Source organism: Etheostoma spectabile, chromosome 5 (genome assembly GCF_008692095.1).
Source record: "Etheostoma spectabile isolate EspeVRDwgs_2016 chromosome 5, UIUC_Espe_1.0, whole genome shotgun sequence".
NCBI classification, from domain to species: Eukaryota; Metazoa; Chordata; class Actinopteri; order Perciformes; family Percidae; genus Etheostoma; species Etheostoma spectabile.
Window position 1 is genome coordinate 2,283,738 of NC_045737.1, and position 18,044 is coordinate 2,301,781.

The 18,044-nt window shown below is 43.1% G+C and overlaps 1 protein-coding gene and 1 long non-coding RNA gene across 3 annotated transcripts in view; both read right to left on the bottom strand.

Annotated features, from left to right (window-relative positions):
- Positions 1-18,044, bottom strand: part of unc5db (unc-5 netrin receptor Db) — a 265,211-nt gene that overhangs the window by 199,537 nt on the left and 47,630 nt on the right. The window lies entirely within an intron of this gene.
- Positions 10,928-16,375, bottom strand: LOC116688943 (uncharacterized). Its single transcript, XR_004331890.1, has 3 exons — positions 16,339-16,375; positions 15,433-15,437; positions 10,928-11,178 (listed from the first exon to the last, which is right to left on the bottom strand). It is a non-coding gene; the product is annotated as an uncharacterized LOC116688943 (long non-coding RNA).

Here is an 18,044-nt window from a genome sequence, read left to right on the forward strand (position 1 = left end):
TGATACTACAACAACACAAAGGTTCTTAACCCTACAGTTTTGCACATATCATGTAAGACTTGATTTCTGCATTTTCTTGCAAAAAACTCTCCAGAAAGTGCCATTTAATGGTTTATTTTTTTTTTTAAAAATTCTGGGGGGGCATACCCCCATCCCCCCCCACATATAACAAATCCCAATTTAAACCCTGAAGGATAAAGACCCAAAGAAATTGCTTTGTACGCGGCAAAATATGGGTTGGCCCCCCCAAATCTCACTCCAAGGTTTTGGGAAAAGTTGGCAGCCCTGCAATATCTATATGTGAGCATGCACTACACACTGTTTGTTAGATCACTTATTCTGACAGCCACACTGGTAGCTAACCAGCTGGCGTTGTTAGCTTAGACCAATCTGTGATTTGAGCATCCCTATGGAGCAACTAGGGGATAAGTAACTTGCTTAGGGACACATTGGTTGATGTCACGCAGTGGGAATCAAACCCAGGTCTCCCACACCAAGGCATGTGTCATATCCACTGCGCCATCACCACACAGATGAACAGGAGATGGTATTTAATTGGCTACAGCTCCTCAACTTCCCTAGTAGTGTTGCTCATCTCTGGCTCCCAGTGCAGCAGATGAGCAGTGTCTGTAGCCAAGCGGTCCCCTCTCCGCCGTCCTGATCAGCTGATTAACAAATGAGCCGCAGCAGTGGCGAAACAGTCCACAGCTCACTCCACTGTCTACTCCTGTCTCGTCGCCGGTACGAAACGTGTGGAAACACGTCTCCAAAACATGTCCTCCAACAAGTCTCCAAACTCCACCAAGCAAAAATATTTTTGACTTTAAATGTAGAGGCTAAGCCCAAGGTGCCCCTGAGGTGCCGTTCCAAGAGTGGGGTAATTGACGGACTTTTTGTTAATCAACAAATCATCAACTTGTTAATCAATAAAAGTCCAAGTCATATTTGCAGTTAACACCATTGATTGCATAAATTTCCATGAGATATAAATTGGTAGTCCTGACAAATTACTGCTTGTAGTATGTTTGCTTGTGTGGTGTTGGTGTGCGTGTGTCTGTGGGGTCAAAACCTGTATGTTGCACCTGAAGAACCAAAGATGGGTTCCTATTTATACATAGGGCACTAATTGGCTCTTACACATAATTTAATTTTCAAAAAACACCATATTTTTGTTCTACTGCACATTGCTGCAGCTCTTCTTTTCTGAGTTGAGCTCTCTGTTTTAGCTACAGAGTCATCTCACTTCTGTTCCATCTTTTTTGTGCTCAAAAGTGTGGTCTAGACCTACTCTGTGTACCTACAAGTGTCTTGAGATAACTGTTGTTATGATTTGATCAAATAAATAAAATTGAATTGAAAATTGAATATACTCAAGGGGCTCAAGTTTCTAGAAAACTGGAAACAAAGAGGAGGACGTGCAACCAGTTAAGACTCAGGCTGAAGGGTAGAATACATAACTTTATTCATACCAATAAAGTGTTACCAATGCCCATCACCTCTAAAACTGACCATAGAAATGACCACTCAAGCCTGTCAAAGGCTTTGCTTCAAGAGAGACAAGTTATATTAGGGTTTCACTGTCTGACACATCAACAATGTGGAGAGGGCATCTAACATTATCTGCTGCCAGTCTTTTTTTTACGAATCCTGTTAGGTCAGAATTGGGACTCCAAACAACCAGCTAGGAGTTTTGCAAAGGTTGATAGCTAGAGCACTCTATAGGATCCTAATCCTTTTCAAGAGAAAGGAGATCAAGGCTGTGTTAACAGCCTCTGAAAATTGTCCCTTCTCAATTGAGAAGTTAATAATGTCCCCACTGGGCCCATCCGTCCATCTTCATCCGCTTATTCGGTATCGGGTCGCGGGGTAAGCAGCTCCAGCAGGGGACCCCAAACTTCCCTTTCCCGAGCCACATCAACCAGCTCCGACTGGGGGATCCCGATGCGTTCCCAAGCCAGGTTGGAGATATAATCTCTCCATCTCCAAGTCACTGTACTCCTTACTTAACAATGTCACCCAACCCCAGGACTTTCTCCCTTCCCCATTTGTACACTACCTCCTTCTGCAACACTGTCCTTTTTCACAAAGAAAAAAAATCAAGAACATCCACCAGCATCTTGGATCAATCCCTCACCTCAGCATCTCAGATGACTTTCACTCATCCACACACTAATTCTCCTTCTTCCGTCTCCCCACTATTTCAGAAATCACAGAACTCACCTGGAAATCCAAGCCATCTACTTGTCAACTTGATCCCCTCCCCACCCAACTTGTTAAAGCCTGCCTTCCCTCCCTGGTCCCCCTCATCTCTGCTATCATCCACTCCTCCCTTACCACTGGAACTGTCCCTACATCCTTCAAAACTGCTGCCATCACCCCTATTTTGAAAAAACCTGGTGCCAACCCATACAACTTCAACAACTTCCGTCCTATTTCCAATCTACCCTTCCTCTCCAAAATTCTTGAAAAAACAGTTGCCTCTCAACTCCATTCCAACCTATCTCACAATAACCTGTATGAACAGTTCCAGTCCAGTTTCCGCCCCCTCCATAGCACTGAAACAGCACTCATCAAAATCACCAACGACCTCCTCATGGCAGCTGATTCTGGACTCCTCACCATCCTCATCCTTCTTGACCTGAGTGCAGCATTTGACACCATCTGTTACACCACCCTCCGCAATAGGCTATCTTCCATCGGCATCACCCACACTCCGTTAGACTGGTTCACATCTTACCTCTCTGGTTGCACCCATTTCATTCAAATCAAGTCCTGTAAATCCATTCCCTCCTCCGTCACTTCAGGTGTGCCCCAGGGCTCTGTCTTGGGGCCCCTACTCTTCATCATTTACCTGCTTCCCCCCGGCAATATCTTACGCAAATTTAACATTCAATTCCACTGTTACGCCGATGACACCCAGCTCTATCTCTCCACCAAACCCTCGTCCACTCTCCCGCCCACCTCCCTTACAGATTGCATCTCTGAAATAAAAATTTGGCTCACCCAAACTTCCTCAAATTAAACAGTAAAAAACCGAGGTTCTCCTCATTGGCACCAAAGCCACTCTTTCCAAAACAGACAGTTTTTCTCTCACAATTGACAACTGCTCCGTCTCACCCTCCCCCAAGTTAAGAGTCTGGGTGTCATCCTTGAAAGCACATTATCCTTTCAACCCCATATCAATAACATTACCCGTCTGCCTACTTCCACCTACGTAACATCAATCGCCTCCGCCCCTCCCTTACCCCCCACACGCTGCAATTCTTGTCCACAGTCTCGTCACTTCCCGTCTCGATTTTTGCAACTCTCTCCTCTTTGGTCTCGCTCACAAATCCTCCATAAACTTCAATTGGTCCAGAATTCAGCTGCCCGCAATCATTACTCGAACCCCTCCCTCCACCACATAACTCCTGTCCTCCAACAGCTCCACTGGCTCCCGTCCAGTTCCATATCAATTCAAATCCTTCTATTAGCATCCAAGGCTATCCACAACCTTGCCCCCCATATTTGTCTGATCTCCTCAGCGTCACACTCCCTTCCGCTCCCTCAGATCCTCTTCCTCCATAAACCTCTCTGTACCCCCAGCCCGTCTCACCACTATGGGGGGAAGAGCACTCAGCCGCCCTCTGCTCCCCGTCTCTGGAACTCACTACCCCCCCAACCTCAGAACATTGATTCATTCCCCCATTTCAAATCACAACTAAACACATCTGTTTAAAACTGCTATTCCACCTAAATGTCTATTGCTTTGCCTTTTCTGTTGTTTTGCTGTATAGTATTTGTTTTGCCATTGTATAGTTTTGGGTTTTGTTTTGCTTTATAGTATTTGTGTTTGCTTTTGTATAGTATTGTTTTGTGTATAGTTTTTGTTTTGCTGTTGTATATATTTGGTTTTTCTTTTGTGATGTATTGTTTTGCGGTGGTATAGTATTTGTTTTTTCTGTTGTATAGTATTGTTTTGCTGTTGTATAGTATTTGTTTTGCTGTTCTTTTTTCATGAATTCCCTGTTCGGGTCCTTGAATGCCAAGAAAGGCGTCTTAAATAAAATGTTATTATTATTATTATTATTATTATTTTTATTATTATTTTTATTATTATTATTATCAATTAGTCCTAGGTCTTCCCCGAGGCCTCCTCAATGCTGAACGTGCCTGGAACACCTCCCTAGGGAGGCGCCCAGGAGGCATCCTTACCAGATGCCTGAACCACCTCAACTTGCTCCTTTCGACGCTTTCGACGAACAAAAACTGACCGGCAGATCAAGAGCTTTGCCTTCTGGCTCAGCTCTCTTTTCGTCACAACGGTGCGATAGATAGCAAAAAGCAGCGATGAGATCCCGAGCCCACCAAACTGCAACCCCTCCCCGTCCCGACTACGCCTCTAGCATTTTAGCATATTACAAATAGGATTGGTGACAAAGCGCAGCCCTGGCGGAGGCCAACCCCCACCTGGAACGAGTCCGACTTACTGCCGAGAACCCGGACACAGCTCTCGCTTTGGTCATACAGAGATTGGATAGCCCTGTTAAGGGACCCCCTCACCCCAAACTCCCGCAGCACCTCCCACAGTGTCTCCCGGGGGACCCGGTCATACGCCTTCTCCAGATCCACAAAACGCATGGAAACTGGTTGGGCATACTCCCAGGCCCCCTCCAAGATCCTTGCAAGAGTGAAAATCTGATCCATTGTTCCATGATCAGGACGGAATCCGCATTGTTCCTTTTCAATCCAAAGTTCTATCGGCCAAACCCTCCTTTCCAGCACCTTGGAGTAGACTTTACCAGGGAGGCTGAGAAGTGTGATACCCCTGTAATTGACCACACCCTCTGTCCCCCTTTTTGAAGAGGGGAACCACCACCCCGGTCTGCTACTCTTAGGCACTTTCCCAGACTTCCATGAAATTTAAGAGGTATGTCAACAAGACAGCCCCTCCACACCCCGAGCTTTCAGCATTTTTGGACGGATCCATCAATCCTGGGGCTTGTCCGCTGGGAGTTTTTTGACTAACCCCAGCAAACTCACCAGTGAAAAGTGAAGACAACCCCATCATCCTCCCGCATTGCTTCTACCACTGAGGATGGTCAGCTGGATTAGGAGTTCCTCAAAGTGCTCCTTCCACCGCCCTATACCTCCCCAGTTTAGGTTAACAACGTTTCCCATCCTTATGGACACAGCTTGGTGATCCTTTCCCTTCCCTCCTGAGGTGTGCGAACGGTTTCCAGAAGCGCTTGGTGCGGGCCGAAAGTCCTTCTTCATGTCTTCTCCGAACTTCTCCCAAAACCCGCTGCTTTGCCCTGTCATGGCAGATTTTGCAGCCCTTCGGGGCCGTCGGTGCCTTGTCACTTCCTCCCGAGTCCTCCAGGATAACATATCCCGGAAAGACTTCTTCTTCTTCTTCAGTCGGGCGGCTTCCCTGACCACCGGTGTCTATCAAGGTGTTTGTGGGTTACCGCCCCTTGAGGCACCTAAGACCACAGCTCCCCACTGCAGCTTCAGCAATGGAAACCTTGTACATTGCCCACTCAGGTTCAATGCCCCCAGCCTCCACATGGATGCATGATTATAACGATTATAAAATCGATCATTGACCTTTGGCCTAGGGTGGTCTGGTATCACGTACACTTATGAACATCCCTATGTTTGAACATGGTGTTTGTTATGGACAATCCATGACTAGCACAGAAGTCCAACAACAGACAACCACTCTGGTTTAGATCAGGGAGGCCGTTCTTCCCAATCACGCCTCTCCAAGTATCTCCATCATCACCCACGTGTGCGTTGAAGTCCCCTAGAAGAACTATGGAGTCCCCTACTGAAGCCCCATAATGGAATCCATTCAAGGTCTCCAAGAAGGCCGAATACTCCAAACTCTTGTTTGGTGCATATGCACAAACAACAGTCAGAGTTCCCCCCCCCCCACCACCCGCAGGCGTAGGGAGGCGACCCTCTTGTCCACCGGGGTAAACTCCAATGCAGCGGCGCTCAGCCGGGGGCTTGTGAGTATCCCCACACCCGCCCAGCGCCTCACACCCTGGGCAACTCTGGAGTAGGACAGAGTCCAACCCCTATCCAGGAGTATGGTTCCAGAACCGAGACTGTGCGTAGAGGTAAGCCCCACCAGATCTAACTGGTAGCGCTCCACCTCCCGCACAAGTTCCGACTCCTTCCCCCACAGAGAGGTGACATTCCAAGTCCCCAGAGCCAGCCTCTGCCGCCCGGGTCTGGTCTGTCGAAGCCCTTGACCTTTGCCGCCACCCATGTGACAGTGCACCCAACCCCACTGGTTCCTCCCACAGGTGGTGGGCCCATGGGATGGAGAGAGAGGAGCTACGTAGCTTTTTCGGGCTGTGCCCGGCCGGGCTCCGTGGCAAACCCGGCCACCAGGCGCTCGCTGACGAGCCCGTCGTCTGGGCCTTGCTCCAGACGAGGGCCCCGTGCTTCCTCCGGTCAGGGTCCCTCGATCTCTTCCTCGTTTTATCATAGGATATTTGAACCATTCTTTGTCTCCATTGAGACCACTTTGCCATGGGAGACCCTACCAGGAGCATAAAGCTCCAGACAACACAGCACTCAGGTTCATAGGGACACACAAACCTCTCCACTACAATAAGGTGATGGTTCCCGGAGAGGCCCAGTGGGCCCAGTTGTTCCCAAAAAGTTGCATACAATTCCGGGGTCATCCCATCAAAGTCTGATGATTTTCCCTTTTGCATATCCTGTACTGCCAATCTTACTCCCTTTAAAGTGATCAATTTGTCTAAGTTAGCTGATTCCAGTGTTGCCAGATCTAGCAAAACAAATAAGCAACCAGGCCTGTGAAAAGAAGCCCAAAACAAGCAACTTTTCTACGAATGAAATAAACTGTGTGCACGGTTTTACAATCCGTGGGGACGGATTGTAAACTGAGGATACAGATTGTCAATTTCCATCCATGCGGACAGATTGGTAAACTAGAGTTTATTATTTCCCCCCCCCTGAGCTTCAGGACAATGACCACAACAGGGAGTTAAAACACCTTTTAACAGTATTTAACATTAGAAAACTGATGGGATATCAAATATAGCCATTTTTTCACAGTGATTTTGACTCATTCCCCATGATGGGTTGAATCCATTCTTTTACTCCTTTCTTTTTCTCCCAGTCTTTGTTATATATCTTCCCGTATTTCACCCACTTTATCCCGGGCATTTATTCCTCCAAAAACTCTCCTACAGTCCAGTGACCATCAGTCGCTACTCGCGCATTTTCCTGACCAGAAAAACAATGGACTGCCCTGCTCTGCTTCTGATTGGCTAGTAACACGTTGGCCTCTGGGTCAGAGCCAATAAGAAGCAGGAAGTGGACAGGGGAAAAGAACTCAGTTGTCCCCAGTGTGTATGGGATCGAGGGACAGGCAACAGGCAAGACAAACTCCTACGTTTAAATAACATATAGAAAAATCCGCTTGACAACTTATTATGGAGCTGAGAACGAGCCCAAATAAGCAACTACACTTTAGTAACAAGCCCAAAAAAAACGCAACCCACGACTACCTGTAAGCAACTTTACAGAAAAACAAGCCCAAAGTTGCTTCTAGTAAGCGGACTTGGCAACACTGGCTGATTCCTCTGCTGATAATTGAGGCAAGTCAATGTCACAATGGGTTTTATCCAAAGTAACCTCTGATTCATACAAATTAGAATAAAATGTCTGATTTATGTATTTCAACAGGGTCAGTTCTAATATTACCATCTGAAGATTTAATAGCGGGAATTTCTGCAGAATGGTCAACGGACTTTGTTCTCATGGCAAGTAGATGACTAGATGACCCTGAAAGTAATAGCACTGTCTCGTTCTATGAGTAAGAAATTCAGATTTCAGTTTTAGAATGTTGTTTATTTATTTCTTGACTAGTGACTAGTGATCGTTCTAAAGCTATTTGTTTAGTAAAATTAGTTTGCAACAATGAGTCTAACCTGGTGAATTCAGCTTCAAGGTTTAGTAGTTGAAGTGATCCAGCTTTGCACGCATTAGAGCAAAATAGGATGGTATTGCTCCAAATAAAACCTTTTATTGCATTCCACAATGTCCTGGGGTCTTCTGCCGAGCCAACATTATTGTCTGCAAATATCTGAAATTCTGCTATAATGTAGGATTCATTTTTCAGTATTAGTATACTGAAAAAATACTGAAAGTATTAAAGCGCCATCTAGCAGCACGTTGAGACAGACGGTCTAGGGCAGAGGTCTTCAACGTTTTCCAGGCCAAGGACCCCCAAACTGATGGCGAGATGGAGCGGGGACCCCCTAATTATATATATTGTATGAAATTGTGTTATATCAAACTGGTCCTATAGTGCCATGTGTGCATTGATGACTGAAAGACATCTTCTGCCTCCATTTATCTGTTTACTACAGTGTGTTGAATTCATGTTAATGTGTATTTAAAGACATTTCAATTAGTGGAAAAAATGGCAAGGGGCGGGGGGGGAATATAAAAAAAAGTCTAATCAATCAAAACTTCCGCGACCCCCATGCAGTACCTCCGCGGACCCCCTAGGGGTGCGGACCCCCTGTTGAAGACCCCTGGTCTAGGGTGGTGACACAGACAACCCCTTAATGGTCAGACAATGCCATTGGAAGTAACAACGCTTTATCAACTGAATGAAATAATTGAGGGGATGCAAAAAGAAAATCAATTATGGAAAAGATTTATATCTACCTGAGAAAAAGGAATAATCCTTACAGGGGGGGATTACTTGCATACCAAATATCTATAAGATCCAAGATGCTTGCCCATGATTTCAAAGCATTTGTGGCTTTCGCCTGAACCCCAGTGACCTTTGCGTTTGACCGATCAATATTCGGGTCCCACACAGCATTGAAGTTCGCACCAACAACAAAAGAACAGTCTGTTAACTCCAGCATTTGATTGGTGAGTGTACCATAGAAACTGCCATCAAAAATATCATAGGCTCATAAAAAGTGCAATTTTCCTAAAGCTATACTCTGTTGTAGAAATCACAATTCAAAAGGAACAGCAACCCATGTTTACCTGGTTGCAACAGCAACTGGTTCCGCTCTAGATTGACTTTAAAATAAATGCATTTCTCATTACCAAAAACAGGAAACAAAATGCACAAAATAGCAAGCGCATTGGAAAGGAGACTCTAACCTGGTAGTGGCCTAATTAACATATGGAGTGTAGGCAATATTAAAAAACACATGTAATTTAAAAGCACAGTCTCTGGAATCATATCAGATAACAATACAATAAAACTAAAACACATTAGGAGATTAAGGCAAACCAAGAGTCCATGTTCATCAGGGAGTTGTTTTAATCCTCATCTTCTTCCACAGTGTTCTCCACGATAGAGTCAGAGGCGCCTGCCATCTGCCAACAAGAAGACGGGGTGCAGCCCGCTACACATAATCCATCCTTAGCGGAGTTGAAAGCTCTGTACTAGGAGCCCTCCTTGATGTTCAGTGTTGCCAGGTAGAGCAGGAAAAAAATCCAGACTGTTGACTTGTGCTGAATCCATGGTTTGGTAGAAGACTTGTGACTGCTTGACTGTGAAGTTGTGTAAGTGAATTTTTCTGCCCCGGACCAGGGGCAGAGATTTCTGTAGGATTTCCTGCCTGGTTGCCAGGACGTTGAAAATCAATGTATGATTAGTAGTGGTGTTCTTCTTAGAGCTATCACTGTAAATTTGGTGGTGAACTCATAATCTTGATCTGAACATCTATAAATATCTAGAGCCACTTAGGCAGGGAGCGCAAGGGATACAGAAAAGCATTAGAGCCTTTTCAGCCTACCGATGCGGATGTTGTATCTTCAGTTTCCTCCATATCTGCTAGCTGCACTTCCAGCTCTTGAAAAGCATAGCCATGGCTGTCAAGAGTACTGCTTTTCATGGTAGTTTTTAGATTATCCCCATCAGATTTGATAGAGCCAAGGCTTGCAGTTAGAGATGCTAGCTGGGCATGGATAGCACTTAGCTTCCTGTCGTTGTCAATCCCCATATGTTGAATCTGAGACTGAATCTGAGAAAAGCGTGCGGTAGCTTTTCTGTTTCTCCAGTAATGCCTCGCAATGGCATCCGTATCATTGCGTTGGGTTTTGTTCTTGTTTGCCATTCTGCTTTAGATGACTCTATTGAGCACAAAGTGACAGAATCTTGGAGATGGAACCATATAACACAACTATTTGGCAAAATTGGGCCATGAGCTATACCTTAGGCCGGCATCTCTGTTGAGCTGATAACGTGACTCCCACTTCTGTTTCATCCTTGTTGGTAGTCGCACATGTGCAGTAGCTAATGAGGGCGTGCCATGCTAGCAGCTAGGCAAGTATTATAACATGTTATAAAGTGAGGCACGTTCGTCATGGAAGTAAAGCTGGACTACAATAGAGCTGTTTGAAGCAGTTTGTGAACAGTGTTTTCTGTTGGAGATGGTAAGTGCTTTTGGGGTGGACTTTGGGTATTTTCACTTTGTAAACCTATAATCTGCACAAAAATGATATATAACACAATAGAAATGGAAAAAGCCAAAAAGCATAGCGTGAGCACTGTAATATGTGTCATTCTGTTTAAATAATATACTATAATGACCATAATGGTACACTGTAGCGTTTTAAGTATTTTATTTGCTAAAATCAATGTCTTCATTCATATATCCTCATTGATGTAAAATGACCTCTGCCAATGTATGACTTTTCCTCGTAAATTAAGAATTTCTAATCTGTATTTGCATAGGACGGGTAAGTCAAAGGAGGTTTCCATGTCGTTCTGCCATCTTGAAAAGCTGTGATTGCTGAGGAGATACATACAGCACTAGCCTACCTGTCTAGTTAATCCACAACGTGTTTTTTTCAGAGCCAGTGTCAAGTGACTAAAACCAGAAAAGAGAGAGACGGAGGAGAGATCAGTGTTCTGTGAGGGGCAGAGAAAACCCTGCACTGCACTTTAGTTCAAAATAATAGAGGATCATACTTGCCGAGCCACAGAAGGAATACTCGTTGCCGAAAAAGGGAATTAAAAAGGTAATGTGACCGGCCAATTTAAAAAACGAGGGTAAACATCGGTGTAGCCTTTCCCAGGTGGAAAGAGCTAATGAAGGAGAAGTACTTTCAAAGGGACGCTGAAGTTGCCTGCTTCCTTCTCGACAGGTAAGTCAATGTTACGGTCTAAAGTATAAGCTTTTTTTATTGCTTGGTTTTGTAATTCATTATATAGACTGCATAACAGTAGAACATGTGTAATTAAAAGCTAAACAGCCTTGTTAGTGAATAGCAGCATATAGGCTATGTTTGTTGGAATAAGGGTTGCATTTCATGGCCACTACCTCCATCACTAGCCTACTTTTCATGATGGTCTTACGCCTGCTATAAAGTTTAAATATTAATTTTGTCTCTAGGGACATTTCTAGTTTCCTGATTTAATGCTAAGAGTGCTCGTGACTGCAAACCCAGATGTATTCACGACAACCCCCAACTGTGAATGGGAGATGGGTTGGCTATTGAGTAAAATGTAAACTGGAGAAGGTGCTAAAAACAATGTTGTAGCCATATGCAGTCTATGGTTATCGCCAAAGACGTGTTGTAGCCTAGAAGTTTGATCAGAATCCATTTTGATAGAGCATATGACTGATGTTGCATTGCTTGCATACCAAAGGCTAATTCAAGTTTTGTTGTCTGACATTTACCATTATTTATCATATATCCTGTGACCTCACATTGAATAATACAGACCCGTGCAGTAATCTGTATGTATAGTATCTATACAACAAGTGTATATTAAACTCCCATCAAAATTTGTGTTTTCAAATAAATGCATATTCCTATTGTAAGTATGAGAGTTTAGTTTTCATAATGACTAAATTACTTGTAATAATTTTAATTTTTTTTAAATTTAGTCTTAGGAAGAAGTACAACAAGAATGCAAGAAGATATAGCCTTTACGCCATGAAGTGTGAGAAATCATGTGGTCACATCCCTGAGTTGCTAGGACGCATCTTGAAAGGGAGAGTCACAGGTGGAATTGGGATGCCGCAATGGAGGACCCTACTTCCAGATCACCCACGGTGGCTTGGTGTTGTGCCTCCCATACCTCCACCACCAACATCACAGTTGGTACAGACACAGGTCAGCAGAGGTCTGGGTAAGTGACAAACCAATCTAAATGCCATTATTTCAGCTAATTACCTATGTCTCTAACTGATACTGAATTGTGTGTCCATAACTAATGACACACCATGTCTTACACAGGCGCCGCCTTCCATGCTGCTACCAATTTAGAGGCAGATTGAGCTGTTGTTTTGGTGGTGTTTGAGGTGTAAATTAGGGATGAGCCGAGTACTCGGCTGAAACGAGTATCCGGTACGGATAAAGCACTTTTGCCGAGTGCAAGTATTATCCGAGTAATGCGAGTCAATATCCGTGCTCGGATTCAATGAAATTCTCCATTGACTGAGTCTCCGTTCTGTGATAGGCTAGTCACAGTGCCAGTCACAACGCCTCTCCCTTACACTATTCTATGATAGGCTAGTCCCAGCGCCCCTCCCCTACACTATTCTGTGATTGGCTAGTCCCAGCGCCCCTCCCTACGCAGACAGACTCCTGTTGCTGTGTAGTGGTGGGCGATACTGCAAAATTTGGTATCGATCCGATACCAAATACATATAGGGTCCGTATTGCCGATACCGATACCAATACGATACTTTTTACTTAAAAAAATACTTTTGTGTAGGGGAGAGCATTTCATTATTTCTGAGGTGAATGAATGATCAATTCTTTAGGCAATATTTTTTTATTAATGTATTGAAGTACATTTATTATTAGTTATTAGGCACTGTAGAATGAATACAAACCAAATTTTACTGCCTTTTAAAAAAATACATAAATAAATAAAGAATAACAAAAATTTTGCAATGTCTTATTCTTGAGCAATCACACTAACTAATGCACAATATGACATGACCAACATAATATTAGCCTACTCTTACAAGCTACCTGGGTATTCTCTGCCTCTCTGAAATGACTCTCCCAACGAACTCTGTCTCTGTGCCGGGGGTCTGGAAGTGGATTGATTTCCCTCCTCATTTCTTCTTTTTTGTTTTGTTTTTGTAGATCAGCATTTTCCTTGTCCTGTGTTTTTAAGTGTTTGTATAGGTTTGTAGTGTTGCCACAGTATCGAATTCTCTTTTTACACGTATCACAAGTTGCAGTATTATCATTTAGTGCCGTAAAATAGCTCCACACAACACTTCTCTTCCTCTCGGCCATCCTGATCTCTCATTCAATGTGCTATCAGTCTCGCTGCTCCTCTGCGCGTTGTGTCAGTGAGTCACATGACGACACAACAACGAATCACAGCAGAGGAGCAGGGAGGGGGGGGAGGAGCAATGTGGGCCAAGATGTGAAAGCGGCGTTTGCTCAGGAAGGTGGAAGACACAAGCAAAGTAGAGTGAACGTAGAGGAGAGATATCTAAATTAAAATATCGATTCAACTACAGTTGTATCGATCAAATACCAATACCAGCGTTGGCATCGATACTATCGATATTTAAATCGATCCGCCCACCCCTATTGCTGTGTGCCGCTCACTCGTACACGTGACACGGAGAAGTGAACAGCTCTCTCCCCTTCTGGTCCGCGGGGATTTTTCTGTTAACATTTAGGGTTTCTTCAGCTTCAGGTTTGTTTTATACTTCGGTTTGAACTAGTACCTAGTAACCAGGAGACTTCTGGTAACGTGGGGTTTGTTTAGACATGCTGTTTGGTAGAATGCTACTCGTGTTACATCTCTGCCGTCGGAGTTTTTTTTATTTTATTTTTTTTTTAAACTGCCTGCTGGCTCTAACCAGTTTGTGTCAATGTCTGAAACTTTCTTGCTGTGTTTTATAAAAAAAATAAAAGGCAGTTGTGGTATAAATGAATATTACAAATTAAGTTACACACACAAACACATTCCACCCCCCTCTCTCTCTCTCTCTCTCTCTCTCTCTCTCTCTCTTATATATATATATCCTACTCACTCACAGGCACAGACACTCACACATACCTGGTGGGAAAATAAAAAAGAACCAATAAAAAAAAAAATTGATCACACTGATAATAGAAAATGTTCATTACATTTTACTTAATAATTGCAACCACATTGCTGTATTTATTGTTGCAAAACTTGTTATATACTGTAGGCCTATATAGTTTGTTACAATGACAACACCATTGATCTGAAGCTTGATGCTGTCATGTAAATAGTTTTCTAATCAGCAATAAATATAACAATTTCTGATCAATTCATATCAATTGCATGCTTAAAATAACATACCGGTTAAAGCCCCGCACATTTCAAGAGAACCCGACACACTTCCGGGTTAAATCTGACCACTTCCGGTTTAGGCCTCGCCCACTCCGAGTACGGATCCGGATACAGATAATACAAGTGGTAAACAGATACAGATACAGATACAGATAATGCTGTACTCGCTCATCCCTAGTGTAAATACATGAATAATTTTGTACAAATGAATACATTTCTATATTGGCTTTTTTAAACATTCAATTTAATTATTGTGTGTTAAATTGTTATTGCTCCTAATTTTGAGTCAAATAACAAATCTTTTATTTTTTGTAACAATGTTAGACGTCAACAGAATGCCAAAGAATACAACATCTATAAATATAACTATTTACAATATTTAGAAAAGTACTCATGGCAATTTCTTATATCCCTGGAATGTAGCCGGTTTATTGTCCCTGAGGGTCTTGGAACTTTTCCCTTATCCTGCAAACACAGCAGCTGGGAATCACTCTCCTGTTTCCCTGTCCTGAAGCGCCATGCTGCCAGAAAATAAAGTGCCTGTAATCTGCATGTCTGTATTCATGGTTGTCATCACCGGGATCCCTTACTTTTCTGAATGCTGAGATCCTCCCAGTACTGCCTATGTTTTCGCAGATAACCCTCATCCAGACATTATTGTGTGAAATGTGGAAAGAGGCTCACACAGTGGGCAGAGTCTTGTCCCCAGCATTTCCGCTCTGTCGACATGTCTTTGCCGTAATTACAGGTACACCAAGGTACCCTAGGTAACACTGTAGATGTAGGGTCACCATTTCTTTTCTGATGCTCCATCAATTGATCAAAAAAATCAGACCCGGCTGTCAGTCTAGCTGTGAGGCAATTGTGATACTCAAGGCTCATACCTGCAGAACTCTTTGAAGAAATGAAAGTAAATAGGATAGGGTTTGGCCATTAGGTATACAAGTTGGTATTAGGTAGACCTATACAGCCAACAGATTAGACACCATGTTTTGCAGTATGGTCCACTGGAGACAATGCAGGGATCTCATGTCAAAAACTTTATTGGTGTGCAAAAGACAACACTTCTTTATAACATTTTCTATAGGCCCTGTAAATGTAATATAATATAGCGCTTTTCTAGTCTTAACGACTACTCAAAGCGCTTTTAAATCATACAGGAAAAATTCACCATTCACACACTGTGGCCGAGGGTGCCGTACAAGGTGCCACCTGCTCATCAGATAAACAGTCACACACATTCACACTCCGATGCGCAGCACCAGGGGTAACTCGGGGTTTAGTGTCTTGCCTAAGGACTCTTCAACGTGGGACTTCAGGGTCAGGGATCGAACCACCAACCTTCCAATTGGCAGGCAACCGCTCTACCACTAAGCCACAGCCGCCCCAGGTGGTTTAGAGTAATATAAATTAAATATAAATATGTGAAGTGTATTAACAGTTACCTTATAAAAGCAGAATAATATGTAATATGAACAAAATGTACATATATGTGTCATGTAGTAGCAGTAACTTAATAGTAGTAGTAAGAATAATAAACATATGAAGTATATTATAAGAAAAACAATAATTATTAATATTCAGTGTGAACCATATAGACCAAAATGTATTTCGCAACATGCATAGAATTGGGCAGAGAATGAAAACTCCTAGCTGCTGCTAGCCATATAAATTGTACAAACCTCTGTCGCTTCTCTTCTCTGCCTTTGGAAATCATCAATTCTTTCAAGATCGTCTGTTTAAGCTGCCGAGCGTCCTATTCCTCATATTCCACCTCGCCTAGCTCCCGCCAATCCACTGCCTCTCTTTCCCCATCCTCTCGCGCTTCCTCTCTCTTTCCCTCTCCCTACCGTTGAATCACCTGATGATCTCTAACAATGCACATGCATCAAAAAATAAAAGAGTAGTAGTTTTTAACAGTGTGATTTATACTGTAACATTTGTTTGTTCGTTGTGTCAAGTTACTAATGGTTGACTATCAAAAAAAAACGTAAACATGGCAACATAGCTAATTCACAATCTTGCACGAGGCGTACTTACTTATACACGCTTAAACTTATGACTAAATGCAGTTTGTTTTAAAATAATAAACCTCATCACTCAAAAGAAAACTTGATGCAGCACTATTTGAAGACATGTTGTCATAACTTCTTGGTACGTAACGACTACTAAAAAAGTGAAGCGCTAGAGAGCGCTATTTGTTTGCAATATAAAATTTCACCGCTAGATGGGAGAAATTCCTACACAGTGTACCTTTAAATATGGGAGTGCTTTCTCTCATTCTCATGCAAGGTTAATTGCAAGTGTTCAAAATCACATTTCATGATCCAATCAGATTTACTACAGTCATTAAAATAACCACATACAATACTTTATGATGGGGTTCATTGGACTTAATCCAGTTTTCATAGAATCTTTACCTACTGTATGTCATCAGTAGAACATATCTTGATATTGAAAGGCTAATCTGACAAAGCATGATAGGCAATAATCATTCTGTTTTATCTGCCTTTCCCATGTGCTTGCCTGCACTTATGTGCCACCTACACACCAGAATTCTTCAAGCAAAATTAAGTACACAACACTTTAGATCTCAGAACAGCATTAACACATTAGTGTCTCCTCCATCAGGGTCTTATTACGTCTGCTCCAGCTTGCCAAGAAGGGCTTTTTTTCCACACCAGGGCTTAATGCTGACTGAAGAATCCTCAGGTACTGTTCTGACTTGGGGTACTGAGGCTTTGTTCAAAATAAATCCCCAAATTATGCACCATTTCACTCTGCCCACATTCATATTGCGTACCAGCAAAACTGGCTTGCATGCAAGAGACCAGACACAGATATACCCACACACATATGCATGTGCATAGAGCCACAGAGTCTATTTCACCTATGTTTTTGGGGAAGGATATTTGATAGCACATCAATTCTTATCCCTTCCAGAATAGAGACAGTTTTATCTTCCAACTCCATTAGGCTTCATGCCCACTTCTTAGCACTGTAACCATAGACTGTCCCAACCCACAGCTGTGTCTCCTTGAAATGATACCCAATTTCAAGTCTGCAAAACATGAAATCAAGCCTGACAAACCCAAAACATACAGTTAACAACTGACACATCTTGCAATGTTATGAAATGGCTAGAACGGAATGACACTATACAACGATGGTGGAAAACTGTGGGAGTTAGAACTACAGTGGTTTGTAAACAAAGAGGCAAAGGAAAAGACATTTTGTATGTCTGGATGGGGAGATAAATGCGGATTGATATATCAATTCGGCCCACTCAAGTAAAAAATCATCAGTAACTGTATTTTCTCTGTAACACAACAGGGAGTGGTGGAGGTGGGTGGTGTTTTAGTTTAGTTTCCACATGCATCCCTTTCCGTTTCTGCTTCAGGTGTCATCTATAAAATGTGTTTTACTACAAAATATTGAGCACGTTAATTCTAATCATTAGGACTATGCTCCTTTGTGTTTGAGAGCAGAATTTGTCCCAAATTACACCTGTATGAGCTTCCTTTTCTCTGCAAATGCAAGTGCTTGTGATTACTGATGTGCAGCGCTACCCAATGAGCAAGAAGGGAAATAGTGAAGCTATGGGTGTTGGGGACTGGGGCAACACCCCTCCCCCACCTGGGACAGTCAGATCACCTTTCTTTGTTCCTCACCCCCAAATATGCACCTCTCATCAACCGCGTGAAGCCATCAGTGAAGACCATCAAGGTGTGGCCTGCAGGAG